Source organism: Stegostoma tigrinum, unplaced genomic scaffold, assembly GCF_030684315.1.
Source record: "Stegostoma tigrinum isolate sSteTig4 unplaced genomic scaffold, sSteTig4.hap1 scaffold_252, whole genome shotgun sequence".
NCBI classification, from domain to species: Eukaryota; Metazoa; Chordata; class Chondrichthyes; order Orectolobiformes; family Stegostomatidae; genus Stegostoma; species Stegostoma tigrinum.
The window spans coordinates 207,407-224,870 of record NW_026728185.1 but is presented as its reverse complement, the minus strand read 5'-3'; the positions used below and the strand labels follow the sequence as shown (position 1 = coordinate 224,870).

Genomic DNA, 17,464 nt, shown 5'->3' with positions numbered 1-17,464 from the left:
CGTGACCCAGACGAAGTTCAGGCAGCAGCTGAAGAATGTGCTGAAATATCCCTTTACCCAAATTCATCAATCAATCAAATTCACTCATTAATCAATCCATCCAGGATTTATCTCATTTCAGTTCAATTTTTCAGCAATGAAGCAGCCTGTCGCTATGGTAACAGACTGAGGGTAGTGCTGGTTTATCCAACCTTATCCCACAGGGGGTTACAGGGAAACATGTCAATGTTTCTCTCAACTCACAGGCCAAAGAGAAAAGGCACCATTCCACTGACTGCATCCATAACTTCAATATGTAATTAACGTTCATTAAAAAGTGCCAAGCAGCACAGCAAACTATGTTGTTGTTTGTCTCTGTGTTGAAGAAGCTCAGCTGGAGAGAGACAGACTTGGCCCCAAGGGAATGGGAGAATTTTGGGACTGAGCTCAGGAGTTGGTATAAGTCACTCTGTCCTTGCATTCACATTTGGTATGTCTCTGTCTCTTTCTCTCTCTCTCCTGTCCCTCCTTACTCGCTCTCTCCCTCTCTGACCCACATTTCTCTGTGCTCCCCATCTCTCTCTCCACTCCCTTCCTTCTCCCTTTCCACCCACCCTCTCCAAATCACTTCCTCTCTCTCTCCCTGCGTCCTGTCTCTCTGTCCCTCCACTTCGAACATCTGCACCGGTTTTCTCTCACCCTCTGCCTGTGTGAACCCCATCTCCCCCTCTGACCCCATCTCTCCCAAATCCAGAATCACACTCTTTGCCTCTCTCCGTCCCCTTCCCTTCTCTATCTCTCTCCCCATCCCCCACTGTACCATTTGGTTCTCTCCATCCACCTCGCTCTCACTCTGCATCTGTTGCGTTGTCTCACCCTCTCTATCTCTGACCCACTTTCTCTCTCTCTCTCTCTCTCTCTCTCTGCCCCCTCCTCCTTGTCCTCCTCTCTAACTTCGAGTCCCTCACTTATCTCTGTAACCCGCTGGTTTCCTTGGCTCCGGCCCTGTATCTGGCTCCTTGGGCCCTGTTCCCCTTTCCCCTATCCCCTACCCCTGTCTTCTCTCTGTCTCACTCCCTGCCCCTCTATCTCTCTCCCTCCCTTCCTCCCTATCACTCACTCCATCGCTCCATCCCCGTTGCTCCTTCACCGTTCCTTGCTCCCAATCCAAACCTCCCTGTCCCTCGCTCCCTTGACGTCCCTCGCACCCTCACCCTCCCTTACTCCCTCCTGCCCTTTGTTATTCCTCACCTGTCCTTCGCCCCCATCCTCCCTACCCGTCCATCGATCCCTTGCTCTGACCCTCATTCTCCCGCTCCATTACTCGCTTCCTCACATCTTCTCTTTCCCTCACTCCCTCCCCATCCCTCCCTCCCTCCCTGTCCTTCGTTACCTCCTGACCTGTCCCTTGTTCCCTCCCTCTCTCCCTGGCCATCCTTTGTTCCCTCGCTCTGTCCCTTCCTCTCCTTCTCTTGCTCCCTTGCTCCGTCACTCGCTCACTCGATCCCAACCCATCAGTAGCTCTCTCCCACCCGTCCCTCAATCCCTTCCCCCCTCCCTCCCCACCCCCCACTCCCTCCCAGTCCCTCGCTCCATCCCTCACTCTCTTCCTGGGTCTCGTTCGATCCCCATCCCTCTCTCCCTCCCCATCCCTTGCTCTGGTCCCTAGCTCCTTCCCCATCCCTCGCTCCTGTCCCTTGCTCCAGTCCCTCACTCCCTCGTTCCCTCTCTGTCCCTTGCGCCTCCGCTCAATTCCTCGAGTCCAGCTCGAGCGTACCTCGAGCATCATAGCCTTCCATTTCTTTGTGCAGCCGAACCTCGGAGCAGAGGTTTCCGGGAAGGGAGGGACCATTTTTATCATCCCTCAGCACTTTAAGTGATCATTGTGTAAACCTGAGACCCTGCCCTTGTAGGGCCTCCCACCCATCCACCACCTCTAACTTTATACACCAGGGACAAATCAAGGTAAGCTTCTTTTTTTAAACTTTCTGTTTCGGGGATTAGCAGGGATGGCAGTGCAGGTAGAGGAATGTTCCTCGTGCATGATGTATGAGGTGAGGGACACCATTAGTGTCCCATCCAAATACATCTGCAGGAAGTGCACCCTACTCTTGCTCCTCCAAAACCGCGTTAGGGAACTGGAGCGGGAGCTGGATGAGCTTCGGATCATTTGGTAGGCAGAGTCAGTGACAGACAAGAGTTTCAGGGAAGTAGTTACTCCTAAGCGTGAAGAAAGCTGGGTAACTGTTAGAAGGGGGAGAAAGCAGTCAGTGCAGGGATCCCCTGTGGTCGTTCCCCTGAAAAACAAGTATACTGTTTTGGATACCGTTGGGGGGGAGGACTTACCAGGGGCATGCAGTAGGGTGCAGTTCTCTGGCACAGAGTCTGTCCCTCTTGCACAGAAGGGAAGTGGGGGGTAGGAAGAGAGTGATAGTCATTGGGGACTCAATAGTTAGAGGAACTGATAGAAGGTTTGCCGGGAACGAAAGAGACTCACAGTTGGTGTGTTGCCTCCCAGGTGCCAGGGTCCGTGATGTCTCAGTTCATGTCTTTGGGGTCCTGAGGGGAGAGGGTGACGAGCCCCAAGTCGTGGTCCGCAGAGGCACCAACGATATAGGTAGAAAGAGGGATAGGGATGTCAGGCAGGATTTCAGGGAGTTAGGGTGGAAGCTGAGAGATAGAACAAACAGAGTGGTCATCACTGGTTTGTCACCCGTACCACCTGATAGCGAGGCAAAGAACAGGGAGAGATTTCAGCTGAACACGTGGCTGCAGGGATGGTGCAGGAGGGAGGGCTTCAGGTACATGGACAATTGGGGCTCATTCTGGGGAAGGTGGGACCTCTACAAAGAGGATGATCTCCACTTGAACCAGAGGGGCACTAATATGCTGGGTGGGAAATTCGCTAGTGCTATTCAGGTGGGTTTAAACTAGCTCAGAAGGGGAATGGCAAACTAAGGTGTCGTTCTAGTACACAGGAGGATGAGCGTAGGGAGGACATGGTCAGGACCTCACTGTCAAAGGAGTGTGCTGGCAGACACCATGCTGGGTTGAGGTGTGTGTACTTTAATGCCAGGAGTATCCAGAATAAGGTAGGTGAGCTTGCAGCTTGGTTAGGTAGCTGGAACTTCGATGTCGTGGTCATTCGGAGACATGGATAGAACAGGGTCAGTAATGAATGTTACAGGTTCCAGGGTTTAGATCTTTCAGTAAGGTCAGGGAAGGTGGAAAAAAGAGGGGGAGGTGTGGCTTTGTTGGTCACAGTAGTTGTTATGGGTGACTTCAGCTTCCCCAATATTGATTGGAACCTCCGTCGTGCAGATGGTTTGGATGGAGCTGTTTTTTCAGATGTGCTCAGGAGGGTTTCCTTATTCAGTATGTGGACAGGCCAACGAGGGGGGAGGCCATTTTGGATTTGGTGCTCAGCAATGAGCCAGGACAGGTGTCAGATGTCGTGGTGGGAGAACACTTTGGCGACAGTGACCACAACAGCCTTGCATTTACCATAGCCTTGGAAAGGGAAAGGAGCAGTTGCCAGGGGAAGATATCTAACCGGGGTAAAGGAAACTATGACGCTATCAGGCAGGAGTTGGGAAGTACAGATTGGGAGCAATTGTTCCACAGAAAGGGCACAACAGAGATGTGGAGACTGTTTCAGGAGCAGTTGTTGCGAGTGATGTATAAATTTGTTCCTCAGAGGCAGGTAAGAAGGGGTAAGATTAAGGAGTCTTGGAAGATGGGAACAGAGGTGCTTCTGATATAAAGAAAAAGTCAGCTTATGTAAGGTGGAGGAAGCAAGGGTCTGGCACAGCTTTAGAGGATTACAGGCTTGCTCGTAAGGAGCTCAAAAGTGGACTGAGGAGGGCCAGAAGGGGGCACGAACAAGGCTTGGCAGGCAGGATTAGGGAGAACCCGAAGGCATTTTACTCATACGTGAGGAATAAGAGAATGATCAGGGAGAAGGAAGGGCTGATCAGGGATAGTGTAGGAAACTTGAGCGTGGAGTCTGAGCAGATAGGGGAAGCCCTAAATGAGTTTTTTGCTCCTTTTTCATTAAGGAAAGGGACCTTGTTTTGAATGAGAACTTTGAAGAGCAGGAAAACAGGCTTGAATAGATCGAGATTGAGAAAGTTGATGTGCTGCAAATTTTGGCAAACATTAACATTGATAAGTCCCCAGGGCCAGACCAGATTTATCCTAGGTTGCTCTGGGAAGCAAGAAAGGAGGTTGCTAAGCCGCTGGCGAAGATCTTTGCTTCCTCACTCTCCATGGGAGTCGTACTGGAAGATTGGAGGGAGGCAAATGTTGTTCCTCTTTTCAAGAAAGGGAATAGGGAAATCCCTGGAAATTACAGACAAGTCAGTCTTACGTCTGTGGTCAGCAAGGTTTTGGAAAGAATTCTGAGGGATAGGATTTATGAAAATTTGGAAAAGCATAGCGTGATTAAAGGGAGTCAGCATGGCTTTGTGAGCGGCAGATCATGCCTTACAAATCTTATTGAGTTCTTTGAGGAGGTCACGAGACAGGTTGTCGAGGGTCGAGCAGTGGATGTGGTGTACATGGACTTCAGCAAGGCATTTGATAAGGTTCCCCATGGCAGGCTCATTCATAAAGTCAGGAGGTATGGGATACAGGGTGATTTGGCTGCCTGGATTCGGAATTGGCTTGCCGGCAGGAGGCAGAGAGTGGTTGTAGATGGTAAGTATTCTGCCTGGAGGTCAGTGCTGAGTGGTGTCCACAGGACTCTGTTCCTGGGCCTCTGCTCTTTGTAGTTTTTATAAATGACGTGGATGAGGAGGTTGAGGGGTGGTTTAGTATGTTTGCTGATGACACAAAGGTTTGAGGTGCCATTGCTAGTATCGAGGGCTATTGCAGGTTTCAGCGAGACATTGGCAGAATGCAGAGCTGTGCTGAGAAATGGCAGATGGAGTTCAACGTAGATAAATGTGAAGTGATGCATTTTGGAAGGTCGAACTCAAATGCTGAATATCGGATTAAAGGCAGGATTCTCGGCAGTGTGGAGGAACAGTGGGATCTTAGTGTTCATGTGCATAGCTCCCTCAATGTTGCTACCCAAGTGGATAAGGTTGATAAGAAAGCATATGGTGTTTTGTCTTTCATTAACAGGAGGATCGAGTTTAAGAGCCGCGAGGTTATGCTGCATCTCTGCAAAACCCTGCAGAGACCACACTTGGAATATTGTGTCCCGTTCTGGTCACCCTATTATAGGAAAGATGTGAAGGCTTTGGAGCGGGTGCAAAGGATGTTTACTAGAATTCTGCCTGGACTGGAAGGCTTCTCTTACGAGGAGAGGTTGACTGAGCTCGGACTTTTCTCTCTGGAGAGTTGGAGGAAGAGAGGTGACCTGATTGAGGTGAACAAGGTAATGAGAGGCATGGATAGAGTCGATAGCCAGAGACTTTTCCCCAGGGCAGGATTGACTGCCACGAGGGTTCATACTTTTAAGGTATTAGGAGGAAGGTATAGAGGAGACGTCAGAGGGAGGTTCTTCACTCAGAGAGTTGTGAGCACATGGAATACTTTGCCACTAGTAGTCGTGGAAGCAGAGTCATTAGTGGCATTTAAGCCACTGCTGGACATGTACATGGACAGCAGTGAGTTGAGGGGAATGTAGGTTAGGTTATTTTATGTTTGGATTAGGATTATTCCACGGCACAACATCGTGGGCTGAATGGCCTGTACTGTGCTGTACTTTTCTATGTTCTATGTTCTATATCTTATAGATAATATCCCAGAGTCACCAACTCCATCCATGGATATGTCCTGTTCCACCTTCATGACAGACTCAGCATAGTTGGCAGCACAATGTGACATACTGGAGGAAATTAACTTGGAGTTCTCAACATGGCATCCTGATCCCATTCAATCTCAGGACATCCAGTTTAACATGGACAAGGAAACTGCCTGTCGATTCCCGCCGACTGTTCTCTCTCGGCTGATGAATCAGGAGCCCTCTATGTTGTACAGCACTTGGATGGAATATTGGGGTGGGTAATGATGAACTCTGCATTGGCGATTTCAATGTCCATCACAAAGAGTGGCTCGGCAGCAGCTGTTCAGGTCCCAAATCAGAGTTGTTCGATTGGTCCTGCAGCTGGTGCGAGCCAAGAAGAGGGAAAACATGCTTGATCTGATCCTCACCAATCTTTCCTCAGCAGACAGATCTGTCCATGACAGTAACGGCAGGAGGTGACCAAAATATAATTCTTGAGGGGACGATGTCTCGCCTTCACATTGTGCATGCCACCCATTGCGTTACATGGCACTGTCACCACGCTAAATGAGACAGACTGCAAAGAGATCTAGAACTCAGAGTAGGCAAAATGTGGAGGTGTGGACGATCAAAAGCAGCAGAATGGGACTTCAAAGAAGACACAGTTGTTGCGTGTCACTGGTAGAAGATAATTGGAGCACGGGTTTAGAATATTTATCGACATGTGCATGTGGTTTTGATTGCAGCTGAGAGCTCTGTAATTTGCTCACAAGTTATGTATAGGTGTACGTTCGCTTACTTTTTCTCATGCTGAGTTTGCAAGACTATTGTTATCAGAATCCTGGACCTGAATGTTCTGGATATCCACAAAATGTTCAACGATTGGGAATATTTTCTCTAGGCTAATTGATGGGGCGGAAATGTGTGACCAGGCAACAGTGGAAATTTCAACTCATTAGATACATTGGTTAACAACTGTAAAAACAAAAGCTCGGCAGCTCTGGCAGCAACTGTGAAGGGAAAAAAAAACAGAATTAACGTTCTTTGTCCAGTACCCTTCCTCAGAACATTTCTGAGACCCAAAACATTAATTCTGTTTTTGTTCCTGATTTACAGCATCCGCAGTTGTTTCTGTTTCTTTTTGGTTTACAGCTGAACATGCTGATTAAATGCAATACAGAGACTGATGGGAAACAATCTGTAAGTTCCAGGAAACCAGGTGTCGGCCAGTTCAGACTTCATATTGCAACTACCAAAATGACAATTTTCTTCTGTCAGTTTTACTGTTCCAAAGCAAAGGGTGGGACATTCATCACGGAGACATTTGCTGCGATCGGGCTGTGATTTCATGTGGAATTTCTTTGCTTTAGGTATTGGTCAGGTGATCAAACAATGAGATTATAATTCAAAGCAGGGGCGGGGCTGTTCTATTTTAATGGTTTTGACATCACGTCAGATGATTTCGGACTTTAATCTACTGCCCACAGTCATCATTATCTAACTTGACGGGTGCTGAACTTTAAAAGAGAAGAAAGGAGGGTGCCTCGAACTTGTTTAATTTGTAGATTTTGTATCGCATTAAATGATTTCGGTTGGCCATCCAAATGGTTCCTGATGAGAATCTGAAACTTGTATACAGGCACAAGAGGGCTTCTCAGTGCGAGTTAGCAACAAAGTGGCTTCTAGCCTGGGAACTGTAAATTCTGCTAGAGCTGCTCTTTTCGCCTAGGAACTGTGAGTTCTGCGATAGCTACATAAATAATGCAGGAATGATAAGATAACGCAGTACTAACCATTCTAGCTGACCTTCAGTTGCAAATGTTGTGGCGCTATCTGGTGAGATAAAAAGTAACCTATGTGTTGTGATGTAAGTTGTTTACCAGTTAATGTTATAGAATTATGTAACTGTTAATGAAGCAATATCATGTATTGATTGTTTGAATACACTGTGCAATCACACCATGTACCCTGCTTTAAGAAAAGTATAGGAATGTCTTTGTATTAGCCTGTGGGTTGCAGCTCCTCCGAGGAATACGGAAGTCCTCAACTTCTGTGTTTTCTGGATGATCTGTACCCGGCCGACTGAAGAAATTAAGAGATCATGGGAACTGAAGATGCTGGAGAATCCAAGATAATAAAATGTGAGGCTGGATGAACACAGCAGGCCCAGCAGCATCTCAGGAGCACAAAAGCTGACGTTTCGGGCCTAGACCCTTCATCAGAGAGGGGGATGGGGTGAGGGTTCTGGAATAAATAGGGACAGAGGGGGAGGTGGACCGAAGATGGAGAGAAAAGAAGATAGGTGGAGAGAGTATAGGTGGGGAGGTAGGGAGGGGATAGGTCAGTACAGGGAAGACGGACAGGTCAAGGAGGTGGGATGAGGTTAGTAGGTAGATGGGGGTGCGGCTTGAGGTAGGAGGAAGGGATGGGTCAGAGGAAGAACAGGGTAGGGAGGCAGAGACAGGTTGGACTGGTTTTGGGATGCAGTGGGTGGAGGGGAAGAGCTGGGCTGGTTGTGTGGTGCAGTGGGGGGAGGGGACGAACTGGGCTGGTTAAGGGATGCAGTTGGGGAAGGGGAGATTTTGAAACTGGTAAAGTCCACATTGATACCATTAGGCTGCAGGGTTCCCAGGCAGCATATGAGTTGCTGTTCCTGCAACCTTCGGGTGGCATCATTGTGGCACTGCAGGAGGCCCATGATGGACATGTCATCTAAAGAATGGGAGGGGGAGTGGAAATGGTTTGTGACTGGGAGGTGCAGTTGTTTGTTGCGAACTGAGCGGAGGTGTTCTGCAAAGCGGTCTCCAAGCCTCTGCTTGGTTTCCCCAATGTAGAGGAAGCCACACCGGGTACAGTGGATGCAATATACCACATTGGCAGATGTGCAGGTGAACCTCTGCTTAATGTGGAATGTCATCTTGGGGCCTGGGATAGGGGTGAGTGAGGAGGTGTGGGGGCAAGTGTAGCATTTCCTGCGGTTGCAGGGGAAGGTGCCGGGTGTGGTAGGGTTGGAGGGCAGTGTGGAACGTACAAGGGAGTCACGGAGAGAGTGGTCTCTCCGGAAAGCAGACAGGGGTGGGGATGGAAAAATGTCTTGGGTGGTGGGGTCGGATTGTAGATGGCGGAAGTGTCGGAGGATGATGCGTTGTATCCGGAGGTTGGTGGGGTGGTGTGTGAGAACGAGGGGGATCCTCTTTGGGCGGTTGTGGCGGGGGCGGGGTGTGAGGGACGTGTTGCGGGAAATACGGGAGACGCGGTCAAGGGCGTTCTCGATCACAGTGGGGGGAAAGTTGCGGTCCTTGAAGAACTTGGACATCTGGGATGTCCGGGAGTGGAATGTCTTGTTGTGGGAGCAGATGCGGCGGAGGCGGAGGAATTGGGAATAGGGGATGGAATTTTTACAGGAGGGTGGGTGGGAGGAGGTGTATTCTAGGTAGCTGTGGGAGTGGGTGGGCGGCTTGAAATGGACATCAGTTACAAGCTGGTTGCCTGAGATGGAGACTGAGAGGTCCAGGAAGGTGAGGGATGTGCTGGAGATGGCCCAGGTGAACTGAAGGTTGGAGTGGAAGGTGTTGGTGAAGTGGATGAACTGTTCGAGCTCCTCTGGGGAGAGTCAAGTCTTAAACAGCCAGACCAACTGCGCGTGTTCATTGACTGAGCGCGGAATCAAGAGACCCCACTGGGAATCCAGATTTACATCTGGTGCTGTGACTCAGATTCGGTACGGATGGTTTGTGGACAGCAGCGTAAGAGCCTTGAGTCCTCCACTATTGTGTGTAGAGGAATCGGCCTGCCAGACGTGAGTATTTTCTCCATCTGGTTTTCCTCTCATTCAGGGAGTGGTAGACTCGACCCTTCGCTGTCTTCAGTCCAAATCCAGCCCAAAAAACGCACTGGTCTGGCTGTAGTGGGACAGAGAATTAGGACTAGTGGAATCCGTATAAAGAATAAGGGATAGTCGACCCCACACAGAGAATAAGGGGTAGTGTACCTCACAAAGAGGATAAGGGGTAGTTGACCCCGCACAAAAGTCGGATTGGGGATCCGAGACACGTTAGTATAGGGAAAACAAGGAGTAGTGGACTCCGCTTAAAAGTCGGATTGGGGATCCAACACAAGCTAAACAAAACCAAGGAGTAGAGACACAAGGAAGTGAAAGATAAAATAGTCGGGACGGGGACTTAAACCAGGTTAGATGGGCATTATTTGCAGTTATTTTAAATTAGTCTATGAAAAAAACGACTCTAGGGAGTATTGTGATACATTATAACGAGGCTGATAGGGCTTTAGAATGTTGGCAAGGTTTGTGGGACTTGATAGTTGTCGTTTGATAATATACAGCTGACGTTGTGAAAAGTCTTGAAGTCAAGGTTAAAGGGGGGAGGTTGGTTAGGATGGGTAATAGTATAAATAAGACGGACAATTAGTCTTCTACACTGGTGAAAATGTGTGAAGAGTATCCGGATAAATCTTGGGCCCAGTGCACACTTTCTGGCGCTCGAAATAAAAGATTAGGCGATGAACAGTGGCCAATAGGTGGCCCCAAAAATAATTAGGTGGTTAAATCAGCCCAGCAATTGACTTGGCGACAAAACATGGGCTCAAAAAAAGAAAGAATTGGTTGGACTGTGGCGAAAATTTTGTGATGAAAGCCACAAACAATCGGTTTTAAATTCATGGCAGGATTCTGCCAACAAATTAGGAATTGAACTGACCAATAATGGTAGCTTAAAATTAAATGAGGTCGTCAAAGACAAATGTGCGAGAGTCAAATGTCAACGGAAACAAACAGAAAAGTCACCGGTGATGATTGGGGTTCCTATCTGCGCCTCGCACCCCTAAACAAGAAGTTGCGTTTAAAAGACCGGGAGGTTTGAGTCCTCCAGTGGCAGGAAAAGTAAAATCCTGGAGGTTTGCAGGTATTAAATGAAATTAAGTCTGGAAGGAGTTAGTATAAGACTGGTAAAGTAGAATGAGTATTCGGCGATAAGGAGAGGATAAGTGCAGTGTTTGTCTGTTTCAAACACCCTGCCTTATACCGGTTGTGAAGAGGGGAAATCCCCCATGCGAAGGTCAGGACCCTGAAGTCGGTGTGGAGACCAAGGACACTGGTGTAGTATATAGAAATAAGGAAAAAAAAACTAAAAGTGCTAAAAATGGGTTAAACCTTGAAGAACTTTAATATCCACGTGGAGAAAAACTGCTGAGGAAATAACAAACAAATCTAAACTAGTGAGCTGGGAGAATAATACACGTTGAAGAGGGATTTGAGGATGTGATCATGAGGGAAACTTTAAGTCGTGGGAGGTGTTGACGCAGCAGTGTGAGGATCATGATTTGAGTAAAGCAGAACAGGAAAGATTGAGAAAGGAAATGCAAAATGAAGAATTAGGAGTGAAAGGCCAGGCTGAATTACCACATGGAAATAAAAAGGAGGTACCCCCTGACATATCTGGCTTGCCGGTGTTCTTCCAAAGTAATGACATAAATGAGTAAGACAAGGAGGACTGGAAAAGGAAGTAGGCAACTTAAAATCAAATGTTACATGCAACACAGATTATATGAAACAGCAGAACATTCCGATCCCTAAAAAAATTCTACTGTTATCCAAGATCATGAGAGCATTGCAGTCATATCTGTATGAAATTCAGTTTCAGTTTCAATTTGTTAATTTGGCCTTCCCTGCCCAATTTACATTTCTGCAGAAAGATCTAAAATATAAAGTAACATGTGGCTCCAAATAAGGATGTGATTTTAAATCTTCTGGCAAACCTTACTCGAAAAACATTTACAAATTATCAAATCTTTCAGAGATTCTACCAATACTGAGTTGCAGATCTGATGAATTGGTTCAAACTCCCTGTTAACAATGCAAAGATTTAGCTGGGTTAGATGTGCCTTATAATACAGCATCAAGGGGCTACTTCCTAGCAGAAGTTATAGTAAAAGAATGCAGTAACCTGCCTTTCGTTACCCACATTGGGATACTAGAGGAATATAATTCCTTCTTGTAGTCATTTTCAGATTAAACATCAGTAATGCACTTGTGCTGTTGCCTAGCACACCACATTTTAGGTACAAGCCACAAGATAAAGAATACAAACCCACGGCTTATACAGACCCTATCTCGTGTCGGACTAGTTCTAAAACTAAACAGAGAAACAGGAAACAGAATACGGAGCAGGCTGCTAGTGGACCAAAGCAGGCAGGTCAAGATTCTTTTAAAACTCACAGGGGAGGCCTGAAAAAAAAAACTCCTCAGGTACACCCATCCAGAATTCCCTGTATGTTAAAACCCTTCTCCAGGCAATCCTCCCGAAACAATTGGCTAATATCAAATGCACTGCCCATGTTTCCGATGATTCTGTAGTTATTTAGGGTAACACTGGGGTTGATCAGGCTGCCGCAGATCAAAATATTATTGTACGTTCTATGAGCAAGCAGGTAATACATGGCTTGCTTCCCTCGGACAGAGCCCCTGTGAGCATCCTCCATTGTGTGGACGAAAACTGCAACAGGAGCTGTCCATTCCAGGTGTGAGAGCAACGGGGTACATGTGAGAGGCTTGATATTCAGTGTTGTTGTTTCACCATTCTCATCATCATGACAGCAAGGTTTAAGAGATATTTAAACAGACACGTGAACAGGAAGGTAATAGAGAAATACACAACCATGGGCAGGCAGGTGGGATCAGTTTAGTTCAGAATAGCGTTCAGCATAGACCTATGTTGCACTTTTTCTTTTGTTCCACACTATTGTTGACAATTCTCTGCCTGAAACAACACCGAAAGATGGAAACATAGGAACAGGAAAATGCCATTCAACCCATCTCCACTGTCTTGCCATTCTTTAAAATCAAAGCTGATATGAAACTTCAATGGTTTTTCCTATCCCATCCTCACAACCCACTTTGAGAATCTGGATTTATAGATCTCTAAATATATTCAAAGTGACAAATCAAATTTATAACTGGAATGTTATGTTGGATTTCCCTGTCAACTATGCAGGTTTGTGGACGAGCATTCATCTCTGGTCGAACGATTCTCTCAAAACTTGTGTGTGCTGGTGACGACCGTCTGCTGGTCAGCAGCAGGGACTGGAATTCCGGATGATGGGAAGTGCTGATGAAGCAGTTTCCACAGAAAACCATTGATTAATTTGGAACCTGAAATGAAAGTCGTCTCTGGAAGGTTTTTGAACCCACACGACCTGCAAATCGCAAATGTTTAGCGCCCTGCCCATTGTGACAAGAGCCACCGTTATGTTGCCCTTGGCTTGTTGTGTTTGCGTCTTTCATCAAGCATCTGTCTCACGGTCGGTTTAGGAAGGACTGTTTGAAATATCAGTCAGAACTTTGTGTTAGTTTAAAATACACATCAACAATCCCACTGTATAAACCTGTGCTTCCGCTATTTTGTCACTTTTTTTTACCAGTTTCCCTTTCATTCGATGGAAATTCATTGGAGCACAACTTGGGAGGAATAATGGGAGGGAAAATCATGTTCCTTATAATTGTTGGAATTCAACCTGCATTTGATTAGATGTTAGACAACAAGTTCCAACTCTTTATTTCACCTTTACAATAAAATCGACTGATCAAGAATCTCCAGCCAGATAAACGGACACAATTGGATTCAAACTTCACTTCATTTGAAACTCATGATACAGAACGAAAATCAGCAGCAGTGAAATAAGTGGGAAAAGCGACGAGAGTGGGATTCGAACCCACGCGTGCAGAGCACAATGGATTAGCAGTCCATCGCCTTAACCTCTCGGCCATCTCGTCACCTACTTAAAGAGTGTGACATGTCATCTCAACAAAACCTCATGTTTCTCTCACTTAAACTGTGCAGAGCAGCAAGTATTTCTCCCTCGTGTTTTTGAAATGATATGCAGCGGGGTATGATTTCCAGAGCATGGTATGACCTGTGGGTCACTCCTATTGTGACACATTGCTCTCATGAGCTGAACACAAATGAAGAAATTAGTCAATGACAAGATTAAGTGGGTTCTGGAGAATGGGTCTGGGTGACATGCTGTGAGGGTCAGTGAGGACTGGATGTGCCCAAGGGCCTGTTTTCACACTGTAGGGATTCTATGATCTATTGAATTGAATTCAACGAAGAATAGGAGCCGATGAAATGAAAAGCCTGGTGACAGCTGGGATGTGACATTGTCTGTGAGGAATTGTTTTTCACACTTGAGGAGAGTACATTCTGCTGTTCCCAGAAGTCAGTACTGGGACCAGCTCTCTACTCAACAGATATTAATGGCTCGTAATTGTTCATGGAGCGGACAATTTCAAATTGCTAAATGAGGCAAACCTAACAAATGAGCTGGACAATGCAGAAACTGGTCTTTGGAAATGACACCTGTTGCACTGAACATCGCTGTCTTGTTATTTTCCTGCGTCGGACCCTTCAAGCGCCATTGGTCTATGCTAATAAGAGCTGCTCTGGGTGATGTTCACTGTCACAACATCAGCAGTGAACACACCTCCATGAGCATGCTTTCTGGAATTTATATTGATCCCTCATTGTCTTCCTTTCACACATGTTATGGGGAAATTGAGTACCACAGTTAATGCCGTGTCCGGATTCGAACAAGAGCTGCTGCAGCCACATCATACAGTAAGGACCTCTATATGGTCACAGCACTGTACAATGAGGCCTCAGGGAACAGGAAATAAGCGCAGTGCTATAGGGTGTGACAGGAGCAGCACTCGGCACACAACAGGAGTACTTGCCAAACAGCTAAATGAGGCATACACATAATAGGGAGAATATTTGGAATTCTGAGTCCGGAAAGTCGTGAATACTAAGTACTGAGTTTGTAAAAGGCTGCCATTGATAGATTTCAACAGGTTTTTAAGAAGTCAAGATCTCAGCGAGTAGTGTAGAAAAAATGGTTTTGAAGTCGGAGGCCGTCCAAGATTTCGAAGTTGGCTGGAAGTGCTGAGTGTCCGCATCATACTCTGATTTCGTACAGCTTAAAATGAAGACTTTCTGTCTTATATTCACTTGGTGAATGTGATTCATTTTCATGTGGAAATGTTATTTTTTTGTTGGAGTGCAATATTGGGTGTAGTTTCAATGAGTTTTTGAGTTTTTCAACAGTTATACCGGCAGTTTCCTCAGACAAGGAAGTGGCTAATGCTGCAGACGACCATATAATGCCAGTTCCCAGGCCTGGAATCAGAGAAACTCAATGCCCCACTGTTCTATATTTTCGCGTAAATCTGATTCTGACCCTAAATCCCGAACCCTGCATATGCCTGATAAATGCTAAACCACTTGTTTCACAGAATCATTGTAAATCTCCCTTAAAAATATTCATGGACACTGCAGGAGATATCCTGACATTTTCCCAAGACTGGATAAAATGGAACAGAATGCTTGATTAGGGTGGGTTTGTTCTCCTTGGAACAAAGGAGCCTAGGGATTGGGAGATTTATAACCACACAATAACATTTAGAAACATCCAATATTCTTTGGGACCTTGAAAGAGTAGATATGGGCATGTGGTTTGCTTTACTGTGAGAGTTGAGGGCCAAAGGACACAATTTCAGATCAAGGCATTGCCAATTTAATTCTGAAACGAGGAGGAATTGTGTTGCTCAGGACCCAGTAATTGTTTGGAATTCTCTCTCTGAATTGTTGATTATTTTCAAGCTGAGCTAGGCAGATGTTTAATCAGTAAGGAGACCAAGGGTTCTTCACGTGGGGCAGGAGATTGGAGTTGAAGATTATCAGAGCAGCCATGACAACATTGAATAGTGGAGCAGACTCGATGAGCCGACTGGCTTACTTCTGTTTCTGCATCAATTGGCCGATGGTCCCAATGATCGAAAAGTTTAAAATTGTGAGGGAATTGGATAAAATGGTTGAAAAGGTCTATGTATTTGATCAGATAGATCAGTAACGAGCTTCATTAGCCGATGAAGAACAAATGTGCTGTGATGTGGATACAACAAATAGCACTCTACACACTACAGATTGAAGAAATAACAGGAGGGAAAAAGGTGTTCCTTTTTGCTATTCCAGTTTAATCTGCAATTTGAACATTTTGTAATTCTCTACGTCTCTTAGTGTTTTAAACACCAACCTCACATTTACGCGCTACAAGTGCTGATCAATTGCACTAAGGAAGCTTGTGAACAGCTGATTTGCACAATCTCTTAAAGCAGGCTCTTATTTAATTGCTCTGAACAAACGATCGAGGCAGGAACCCTTTCAGTTAACTATACAGAGGCTACAGCCTCTCCCATTGAAAGCATGGACTGTTCGCAACCCCTGATCAGTGCTCTCTTTCTTCCCATTGGGGTATGAGTCTTCTGTAGGTCCTGATCAGATGATAGGTTCCCATCCCTGATTAACACTTGAATTAGTTGGTGATTTAATGGTAAGATGGCAGCGTTTACAGGCTCTGTACCCCTGTGCCAGCCCCAGGCATTACCAGATCGTTCACCTTGCTTTCGCAAGCTGTCTTTCTTTTTGAGCTACCTTATGCTCCTTTTTTTGTTTCCAGTCAATTCCACATTGTTTTGGAATTTGAGGATGTGCACTCGAGGGACAGGATCTGACAGAATTGCTTCATTTTCATGTAAGTTGAATATCAACAGATTCTGATGATGGAAGGTGGATGCACCATTCACAGTGACGAGAAACTGTGCACAGGTTCAGTCTGTGGACGAAGGTTTCAGGGGATCAACTGACTTTTTTGAAACTAAAGGAATGCCGCACTGACAAGGAAGTGTTGATCTGTGAGGACTGTGGGAGGAGTTACATTTCCCCATCCAAGCTGCAAACACACCAGGAAGAAACTGTTCACCTGCTTTGTGTGTGAGAAGGCATTCACCGCAGTTTCACACTGGAAAGGGGCTGTTTCCCTGTGGTGAGTGTGGCAAGGAATTCACTCAGCCATCCCACCTGCTGACACGCCAATGGGTCCACACTGGGGAGAGACCATTCACCTGCTCCAGGTGTGGGAAGGATTTCTCCCAGTCATCCAGACTGTTGAAACCCCAACAGGCTCTTTCTGAAGAGAGACCCTTTTAAATGTGCTGATTGATGAAGTGCTATAAAAGCTCAAGGGGACTGATGTACCATCAACGTGTTCACACTGAAGGGAGACCGTTCATATGCTCTCACTGTGGGGCTGGGTTCAGGACATCATCAACGCTCACTGTACACCAGCAAATACACACTGGGGAGAGGGCATTCACCTACTCTGTGTCTGAGAAAAAAAATCACTCAGTCATTTAGCCTGATAAAACACCAGTGGGATCACAAGTAACTGCAGTAATTGGATATTTCTTTTGCTTGTTCATGGGATCATGGCATCAGAAGCTCAGCAAGCTTTGTATCATCCGTTCTAACTGCCCAGAGGATGGTTCAGAATCAAACTAATTGTTATAGCATGGACTCACATGGAGGTCAGAATAACAATGGCTCCCAGAACCACTGGCAGTGAGTTGATTTTCTGGTCTCTTGTCCTGTTTCTGAAACAAAAGTGAATTAATTGTTACAGTTGATTTAAAAGTGAAAAAACAAAATGGGTTTTATTCTGATTCAGCATGGCCTGCTGTTTTCTCAGTTGTTATTGCCAGTCTCATGGTCCTCACACCATCACCTGTTCCAGAGGGTGTTACAGGAAAGGGGGGGATGGTCAACTGTATCTCGTCACTCAAAGGGTCACTGGACCCGAAAGGTTAACTTGGATTTCTTTCATAGATGCTGCCAGGCCTACTGA

The 17,464-nt window shown here is 46.2% G+C and overlaps 1 non-coding gene across 1 annotated transcript; it reads right to left on the bottom strand.

The window, feature by feature from the left end:
* Window positions 1-13,417: 13,417 nt before the first annotated feature.
* On the bottom strand, window positions 13,418-13,499 carry trnas-gcu (transfer RNA serine (anticodon GCU)). The gene has a single exon. It is a non-coding gene; the product is annotated as a tRNA-Ser (tRNA).
* Window positions 13,500-17,464: the final 3,965 nt, after the last annotated feature.